Source organism: Gossypium raimondii, chromosome 9, assembly GCF_025698545.1.
Source record: "Gossypium raimondii isolate GPD5lz chromosome 9, ASM2569854v1, whole genome shotgun sequence".
Lineage (NCBI taxonomy): Eukaryota > Viridiplantae > Streptophyta > Magnoliopsida > Malvales > Malvaceae > Gossypium > Gossypium raimondii.
In genome coordinates, this window is record NC_068573.1 from 9,192,632 (window position 1) to 9,203,671 (window position 11,040).

Sequence of the window (11,040 nt, forward strand, 5' to 3'; positions counted from 1 at the left end):
GATTCGAGATCAAATTATTTGTTTGCATATTCTTATTAATTGCATGATTGAATATCGAGGTGAGTATATAATTTTCGTATGAATTGATCTGCTACAATTGGTTTTCATTATCGAGATAGTGAACTGCATTGAATAAAATAGAAGATAATATGTTTTAGTGGAATAGGGTTTGTAATATACGAATGCATTGAAACATGCTAAATGATATGAGATACTATGTGCTGATGATGAATTGAAATGTAATTCTAAATTTGAATGTGAAATTATATATATATGAATTGGATTGAATTTAATTAATATGAAATAAATTAAATAATTGTTATGTAATAGGACAGTGTGCAATGTACGAAAATACAAATGTGACTCAACACAGGGCATGACAGATAAATGTAAATGATTACAGGGTATGGATATGCGAACAAGAGTAATTACATGTATGATAATGTAAATATGAATATTAATGCCCATATGAACTTAGTAAAATGTTAAGATACGATTGACATGCCAATAATATGTGCGCTTGTGCGAGAAATGTGATTGTACAAAGATTATTACAGGTTATATCGAGATCCAGCATTTTCTGTGAATTATCGGGTATTATATGTCTCTGCGAAGACTTTGGTGTGGTAGAGGGATGTATTTAAAAATGTTTATACATTTGATGTGTACGGGCTTTGCACTTTGGTGTCTTGGTATGGTGTAGTTTAAGCTCCTACGAACTATCTAGTCTAATGTAGTTCACTCGTGTATCCGAGTCTGTTTTACTAGGGTTCCATTAGGCAAAACAATGAAATCAAAACTTGAAATTGGACAATGAAATAAACAGAATTTTGGTAACTATTATAATGTATGATTTGAATTGAAATGGTATGAACTTGTGAATTAATACTTGGTATATGATATGATTTGATGATATGGAGCTATATGTGTATATATATGTAATTCATGGTAAATAAAGTATATTAAGCATTATACGAACCGGTTAGAATCGAACCCTAGAGGCTAGTTTGAGTATGAAAGAGCTATGAAGTTTGAAAGTGATTGAATTGGTATATTGATATTGATTATTCAGTTGAATGAATAACTATGTATATGTGTATGCTTATAGATGATGGTAAGTATTAAAAAGTATGGTATGACACAATCATATGAATTTGTCAATGAGAATATGTTTCAATTTGGTATGCTACAAATGAAAGAATTGGTATCGTAATATTGAATGTTAGGACATGGTAAGTTATATGCAAAAGTTTAGTGAATTGGTATGCAAATTGATATATATATTCATTTAATATGTGAATGAAAACTATTAGCATAAATGGTATATTTGAATGAGTTAAACATAGTTTTGAGTTTGATTGTGTGCATTTGCTATTATAACTTTGACTTGAATCATGAAAGTACCACTGAGTTTTATTACTTAGCATACGTTTTTGTTATTTCGTGCACAAGTATAGGTGAATCCTGAGTTTACGAGAAGTGAACTAGCATCCCAAGCGTGTCACTCAACTCAACAATGTTTGTATAGTTTCTATTGTTTCGATAAATTGCATGTACCTAGGGTTTTAGTCGATTTTGTATCAAAACTAGTAATTTTAGAAGTTTGGTTATTTAACAGTATCTTGAATTGAGCTTATGGTATCTTTTTCCATATATGGAATTGATATGATATTTGAATTGGCTAAATTGATGTTGTTACACAATTTTTCAAGTGTTTTAACTTTGTACCATATGGTCCTTTTGGGAAATAAACAGTCATGTTGTGACAACAAACTCTCTATGTCGTGACGAGATCAAGTAGGGAGTTATGTCACAATGACATATTCTCAATGTTGCAATCAGGTCGAGTCAATGAGTTGCAACGTGACAAGGAACCCCCATAGTCATAGCATCAACTCGGTAGTTTGAAAATTTTGCTATTGGGTCCTTATTCGACCTCGACTCACCTTAAGAGCTTTCGTAAGCTCATATAAGATCCGAAAATGTTTGTATAACATGTAATAATGGTTTGAATTTAGTAATATGCCTTAATTGTTGAAATGTATTGTATTTGATCGTAGTTATTTTGACAAAGAATATGGTGTCCCATAGCTCAAACTCAACGATTGGGTTGGGTATAGGGTGTTTCATAGCTCTAGTCTCCAATAATGCTATCAAAGCTTGAATGTAATTTTTTGATATACTTCTTCACAATTCTAACAAATTTATCACTTCCCCTACCTTGATAATTCCACACTAAAATAGAGTTCACCATAAATAAAAATATAAAAGAACAAAGACCTGACTAAGAATTAGCCTATCCATCACCCTCCGCAGCCAGAGATGACATATTCACTCCCTGGGTTGTAGATTGGTGCTGCAAATCCTTAAAAGTACCTAAACCTATGTTTAAACTTTCCACCAACCTATCATTGTTTCCTTGTCAAGAGATTTTCCCTACTCCATTAGCTTTTAACCTCAGTGTCTTACCTTTCAACTAAGCTAATTTCCTTGGATTTGGAAACCTAACCAGAGTTTTAGAGGAAGATTGGTTGATAGAAAGAAACTGGGAAACCACCCATTCTCCCTCTAATTTCCCAAAATCGACAAGCACGCCATTGGGATTGAAATTTTCCTTCATAACAACCACCGAATTAGATGCGGGATCCAATTGGGTCACCAATCTATTATCCTGAATCTGAAGAAGGCCTTGACTTGCTAATATTCCTCTCAAATGTGCCAGTTCCAACACATCCCTCCCAACTGAAAAGGTTGTTGCACGATAATGTTCTTAAAGGGAAGCTCAACATTGGCCTAAACTATTGGAAATATCTAGTTAAAAATGGCTTTCAGTTGCAATGAAAGTTTAAAAATTTTGAAAATCAAGACGGTTTGTGATATTTATAGCAATAAACCTTTTCCCAAAAAGTACCTATGCTTTGAACGGGACAGATTTAATCGTTCACAGCTTTCAACTGAACGACCTTTTCTGCTATCTTCGTACTCCGAATTGCGTCAAGTGTGGGCTCGAGCAACATGAACCAAACAGATAATAAGAAATGTTTTAATTACTTTCAGTAGGAAAGTAAGTCTCTCAAATAGAAACTAGTAGAAATTGTAATTCCCAGAAAATAGAATTTATTCTTAAAAAATAAATCTCCACTATTTTTTGGCAGAATAATAATATATGAAAGTTGTGTGTAAATAGCTCTACTAGTGTTTATATTAATAGTAAGAGATAAGAGAATCCCTGTTGAATAAGAATACCATAAATAATATTTATTTAATAGAAAATGCTCCCCTAGTCTAACTAGAAGAGAGGGGGGCGACACCCCCTAGATAATAACGCTAAGGTTGCCACCCCTTATATGTAACATGAGGGGTTTTTGGCTTCTCCCGTATTAGGTCCAATTATATGTGTTTCCTAAACTTTTGGCCTAGCACTTTATATTCTATTCCAACCCAATATTTGATTTCTATTTTAAAAAATATATATTATCTTATTTAATTAATTTCATTAATCAAATTAACTAAATTAATTTCTTAATTAAATAAGATTTTCAATTCAATTCTAATTCCTTTAAAGTTATGACAACTTTACTATAAAAAGATCTATGAGGAAATATATTTAGTTTTTACAATAAACGAATCCATAATGACTAGTTAATTTGATTCCATTTTCAAACTTAAGTTACTTAATTATAATTAATTAAATAATAATTAGAAAAACTTAAATTAATTCTCAAGTTATTTTTGTATTTAGTGAGAACACACATTCATTTGTGAATGAACTCATTTCTCTAACTTCATCATTTTCATTCATTTCTATTCATTTGATTCTACATGCAATTCATTTCTGGTCAACAAGTTAGCAGAGGGACTAATTGGACATATATCATTAAGGCCTAAATAATTTAAAATTAAGTTCTAATTTTTCTTATTAATTATAAACTTATTTAGTCACAAAGTCATTCCACCATAGTATCATGACTAAGCTCTCCCTAATTACATACCATTACAAAAGCTACTCAATAAATGTTCGTCCAATAACCTTGTCATAAGTTTGTTACTCTCATAGGATATCCTTAATCTCTTTGGGATAAATTTTTGTTCACAATATGATCTTATTTTATCTCATGGTAAACATTATATCTTCATTCATTAGGAGTCAATTACTATCAAATAGTAATCAAGTCATTTATCACAATGACAAACGACCTGTGACCACGTTTACTTTTCATTTATCATGTAACGTTGACAAGAGGATATCATTTACCCATTAGATGAGCTATGAATTTCACTATTGTTAATGATGCTATATACTACAGAATGCGTATACCTAATGCACCAACTTTCGGTTCCTTATCTATTTGAAATTAGGCTTTTACTTATATCAAATTTGTAATGCCCCAAAATTTCTAATTTCGTTATTATGAAAATATGACACAAATATCTATTAACTTTTGTGGTTATGTGTTCTTGGAGTGTTTAGGAGGTTAGGCCAGACTTGACCTTCGAGGAGAAGCCGGTTCAGATTCTGGAGCGTGACGTAAAGGTCCTTCGGAAAAATTCTATTCCCTTAGTAAATGTTCTATGGTGTAATCATAGCACTAAGGAGGCAACATGGGAGCCTAAGGATGCGATGCGTCAGCAATATCCCCATTTGTTCTCATCAGGTAAAATTTTGAGGACGAAATTTTCTTTTAGCTGGTAAAGTTGTAACGCCCCAAAATTTCTAATTTCGTTATTGTGAAACTATGACACAAATATCTGTTAGCTTTAGTGGTTATGTGTTCTTGGAGTGTTTGGGAGGTCCCAAGTTCAAGCTTTCGCTTGGGCAAATTTTGGTATTTTGAATGAATTAGGCCTTACTGTTGTTTAGTAGGCTTTTATTTGATTGTTGGGTAAATTAAATCAGAATGGGCCAGCTGGTCTGGTGGTTAAATGGTGTGTTATTTTGGTAGAGGTTTTGTGTTCGAATCCCTATGCATGAAAGGGTATTTTTTTGCTCAGATTTCGGGATAGAGTTGTGTAATAAGGGGATTCTGAGTAGTGGATGTGTAGTGGGAATTAGGGGAGAAGATTAAGGGATTTTAGGGGTTATCGGGATTTTATTTTTTTTCCCAAAACTGAATGATTCTCTTTTTCAAAAAAATTCTGCCGTCTATTCTTCTCCCTCTCCTCTTGTCGAAATTCTCTGAGTTTTTCCATCTTTCAATTCTTTTTCTTATTCTTGATTTTTCCCTAAACCATTTATTTTCCTTCATTTTCACACGTGGTTAGTGTTCGCTTAGTTTCGGGGAAGGCTCGGACTGGTGAATCCAGTGTTCTCGTCTTAACAATAGTTAAACAGAGGGTTATCGTTGGTGGTAAGTTGGGTTTCTGTTCGTTCTTGGTTGTCAATTCTCTTGTAAATCCGTTAAATTGATGTTGAGTATCTTGATTATAGGCTTTGGAGTACTTAGGGACTATTTTAGCATCAAATAAAACCAGGTGTGTACCTGAAACGCAAAAAAAAAAAAGATTCTGCAAAAAGCCGAAATTACTTTCTGTTTAGACAGCAGCAGTAGGTTAACTTTGAAAAATCGTCATAAATTTTGAAAATCGAATTAGAGGATGAAAAAATATTGAATTAAAGCTTATTGAGTCTAGTTTCTCATAGAAGAAACGGTGTAAGTAATGGAATTATAAATCGTGAGGTATAATAAACTTTGTGAGACAATGTCAGATTGAATTTGGGTTCCCCTGCTTTAACTTTGGAAAATCATCAAAAATTGGAAACAATAGAAACAAATGGAAACATCATCAAAATAATTAGGGTTTAAAATTTACATGTTTAAATTATTAATGAGTCTATTTTTAATAGAAATAAATGGAAACATCATCAAAATTTTGTATTAAGAGATAATTAATTTTTAGCAAAGAAGGGACAAAGTTGTTAGACAACATGACAGGGGTAAGTTTGAAGATTTTATTGAACTTATTGACTGGACCAAAAATTCTGAAAATTTTATGGTAGAGAGGTATTTAAGTCTAGTTTCAAAGACATCAAGCAGATCTTAATTCAAAATTCTGTAGCTCAAGATATAAATAATTTAGTAACAGTGACTCAAGTAGACAACTTTGAAGGAACATATAAGTAAATAGTGAAAACATATATGAATAATTAACTAGCACGGGTTACATTAAAAATGGATCACGTGGCCAAGGCCAATTTGGGCCGAGTGGGCCACATGGGCTTGTGATCCCATTTTTCTGAAAAGTTCTGTAAGGTTGCACGGGTCGCCCAAGTCGACTGTGGACCTACTGTAGTGTCAGTAAGCTTTACTTAGACCCCTATATGTGTGATCTGTCTGTCTGATTTCTATACCGAGCATGACTTATGATATCTGAATGTCTGTACTATTAATTGCATAATGGCATGACATATTTTGTATGTTGCATTGCGTCGGGGTGGGTTGATGATATTTGGAGGAAGTGTCTAGAAGGCTATTAAGCATGTTATCTGACAGCTTAGCTGCAAAATTCTGATTATGTGTCCCATTTCGGCACAGCATGGTGTGTAGGGATGAGTGGGTTGATTTAATCCCCACATGGTGTGTAGGGTTGGACGGAGATGGTGTGTAGAGGCTGGTGGGTAGGATTCGATTTCATCAGATTCAGTATTCAAGATCTCGATATGGGCCAAGGCCCTAATGTATTTGAGATCAGATCTGAATGGGCTAAGGCCCAAATTGATTCTGTGATGGGCACGGCCCCAGACTGTATCTAACTGAATTCTGTTGATTATCTGTATGCATGTTTTCTGTAGTGATTTCATACTGAGTTTACGAAAACTCACCCTTTCTCTGTTTAATCTGTATAGGTAATCCCAAGACTTGACGGGCTGGTGCAGCGGAGGACTAGACGGTGGCCACATGTAAATTTTAAACAGTTTTCCGTTAATGCTTAGAATTTGTTACTTATTTGGGGTTTTTGATGTATCTTCTGGACTATGGACTGGTTGGATTTAAATTTGAGACTTTATACTATTTTTTATGAATTTTTTTTAAAACTACAACTCCACAAAACACGGTTTTTTTTCTAAAAACTAAGGTTTTTCGTAAATAGAAACGATTTTCCCTAAATTAATTGGTTACAAAAGCTTCCGCTAAGAGACAAGTTTTAATGCAAATCAACTAGTTTTTTTTTAATTAAATAAAAGCTAACTTACTGTAACGGTTTTTAAACTCGACAATCTTGTCTTCAAATCCCTTTCCATGTGACATCGCCAGATTCGACCATAACCTTTAGGCCGAGTGTGGGGTGTTACAAAAGTATACGAGTCAAACATACATGTCCATCATCCACTCAGGATTAATGTATGCCACACTATGAACATCACAATTGAATAAATCCATAAATAGATCTAAGATCTATTCTACTTGGGTCTTACCCGATTTACTGTCAATCGAGTCAGTTACATCTATGCCTTTATCTTCTAATATTCATCTGCTCTGATGCTCAAGACAAAACATCTCCCTAATTGGACTTGTTAGATGACATATTAGTCTTTCAATCATTTTCGGTTAGACTAAAGACATGTTTAGGTTCATCTACTAATACAAGTTATCTTTCCATATTACGATCTGAAAACGTAATACTGCTTAGTATTTGTTAAACGTTAGATAACCAGTGAGCCAATATTTACTTCCATTTTTCTTTGTGAGCAAAAACATTGAGGACAATATATAAAGGGTATTAATGTAATTAATGAATTTTATTAAACCAATTTTTTGGAAAATACAACTATACAAAAGGAATATATTACACTTAGGGCACCAAATCCAACAGAAATAACAACAAGTTTAAAGGCTAGAACGCTAGACACACTAGAACCTTTAGGCCCTTGACTATTGGGCTCCTTACTCTTCCCTTAAATCGCTAACATCAAGGCCTACTTTTTCCTTACCTAGACTCTTCAAAGTGGACCTAGAGCTCATTGCATTACTTTCATCTATAGTAGAAATAAAGGGCCGAATATTATCTTAAAATTAGGAATATCCAGGATTTGAATCCCTTGATTTTGCCTCCATCTTCATCTATGTGGGCCAACTCATCTTTTTAATTCACCTTTTTGATTCACCTTTTTGGGAATGTAACGAGCCAATTTTTTTATGTCGAAAAAAGTAAGTTTTAGGATCGAATTTATTAAATTGAGTCGTCCAAATATTTTAATCGAACAGTTATGAAGAGAGTATGAAATTAGAAAACAGGAATATTAGTAATTAAACTAGAAATAAAATTATTTAGTAATTAATTAAACAAAATATTAATTTAGATATTTATGTATCAAGTATGAAATTATAGTATTGATTTATTAAGTAATTAAATTAGGAAAGTTGTTAAATTATAGTACAAGGACTAAGTTGCAAAATGATTGCACTAGTGAAATTTAATTAAAGAATTCCTTAAGGATTTAACTAGCAATTAAGCCATAGACTGGTGTGATTAATGACATTGGTTGATCTTAGTCGCCGATCTCCACTAGCCATTTTAATGTTTTAATTTAATTTATATGTTTAATTATATGATAATTAAATGTTCATATATAAGAGAAAATGGGAGAGAGGAATGAAAAAAATTTCATCTTATTGCGGTTCGTTCTTAAGAAAAGAAGAAATAAATTTTGGTTTATTCATCCATGGTCGTTCATCATTAAGGGAAAAGGGTAAGCCTTCCAAGTAAATTTTAATTAGATTATTAATCTAAGAAGTTAGTTTTACATTACTCATTAAATAGATTTTTCAATTATGGAAGAGGAGTTAACTTGCCACTGTTAAAGCTTAAAAGCATTTAGGTTTTGAAAGGTTGCATTCATGCATGTTGGTGTTAAATTGAACTATGGTAAAATCATGTTATAATTGTTATAGAAAGTGTTGAATTGTAACACCCCAAACCCGGCCCAGACGTTATGGCTGGATCTAGCGATGTCACATTATAGGGTGTTTGAAAACCGTGTTATCGCATTAAAATCATTTCCATAGAATTCTTTATCTTAATATCTTATTAGTTCCAAAATTGTGTTGCTCATTTAATCGATAGTTTCAAAATGTTCTTCGTTTGCAGAAGCTTTTAAAACAGATTAAACAATCGTGCGTTTAGGAAAAACATTTGTTTCTTTTGAAAACCGAGGTTTCCTACTACTAGCAGTTGTAATCCATAAGGTAAAGATAATTAAAACCCAAAACCAAAGTCCGAAAGTCCAATTACAACCCAAAAACTTGGCCAGTAAAAATAGAATAGAAATAAAACGAATTATCAAAAATATAGGTTAAAAACCATGAAAGTCCAAAATCGTGGTCACCGCCGAGTCCTCCGCCACACCGATCCGTCTAGATCTGGGGATTACCTATGCACATTTAAACAAAATGGGTGAGTTTACGAAAACTCAGTGTGTAATCCCACAGAAAACAAACAATATCAAATCACAGTAGCAATTTGGGCCATAGCCCATTTCAGTACAGTATCAAATATGCAGTAGGGCCTTAGCCCATCACAGTATCAGCTGCAGTCATGCAGTATTCAATAACAAAGTCCTACCCAACCAGCCTCTACACACCATCTCCGTCCAACCTTACACTCTATGTGGGGATCAAATCAACCCACCCATCCCTACACTCCAGGTAGTATCGAATGCGGCACAAAACAGTAATTTGCAGCTGAGCTGCTAGTATCTTAGGCTTAAGAGCCTTTCAGTACACTTCCTCCAAATATCATTAACCCAATCCCATGCAATGCAACATACAAGTCATGACATGCTATCTCAGGACATCAGTACATATAACAAGTTAAGTATACAAGCATAATATCATCATGCTCAACACATATAAATCAAACAGTCAGTTAGTACAATTAGGGGTCTAAGTGATGCTTACCGACCCTACAGTAGGTTCATAGTCGACTTTGGCGACCCATGCAACCTTAGCAATCAATTCAGTGATAATGGGCTCACATGCCCATGTGGTCTGCCCGTGTAGGCCCACACGCCCGTGTGGCCCACTTGACCCAAATTGGCCTTGACCGTGTGGTCCATTTTTAATTTAACTCGTGCTCGCTAAATATTCATATATGTTTTCACTATTTACTTATATGTTCCTTCAAAGCTATCTACTTGCTGTTACTAAATTATTTCTATCTTGAGCTACAAAATTCCAAATTAAGGTTTACTTGATGCTTTTGAAACTAGACTCAAATAAATTTCTACCATAAAATTTTTAGAATTTTTGGTTCAGCCAATAAATACAGTAAAATCTTCATTCTTACCCCTATTCTACTGTCTGATAACTTCGACCTTTCTTTGCTAAAAATTAATTATCTCTTAGTAAATAATTTGGATTATGTTACCATTTGTTTCTATTGAAAATAGAGTCATTAATAATTTCAACATGTAAATTTTAGCCCCTAATTAGTTTTCTCCAATTTTTGATGATTTTCCAAAGTCAGAATAGGGGAACCCAAATTCATTCTGACCTTGTCTCACAAAAATTATTATATTTCATGATTTATAATTCCATTACTTACACCGTTTCTTCTATGAGAAACTAGACTCAATAAGGCTTAATTCTATATTTTTTCATCCTCTAATTTGATTTCCACAATTTATGGTGATTTTTCAAAGTTCACCTACTGCTACTGTCTAAATAGTAAGCAATTTTAGCTTTTCACTGAATTCCGTTTTTTGCGTTTCGGGTACACATCTAGTTTTATTTGATGCTAAAACAGTCCTCGAGAACTCCAAATCCTATAATTGAACAAATAAAACTAATTTAATCTCATATAACGTTATCCAAAATCTAACTCGTATCGAGATTTTATCCCATAAGCGACTAAACCTTACCTTCAACCGATGAATAGTAATTCCCACACAAACTAAGACTCCGATTGGTGATTACGAGCCCTTGAATCCTCCCCTAATTGGTATAAACAAAATACTTCAGAAAAAAGTTAACAAACAGAAACAAATCACTTATCTAAAACTTACACAACGATCGCAGACAAACATGGAGCGACACGAGGTAG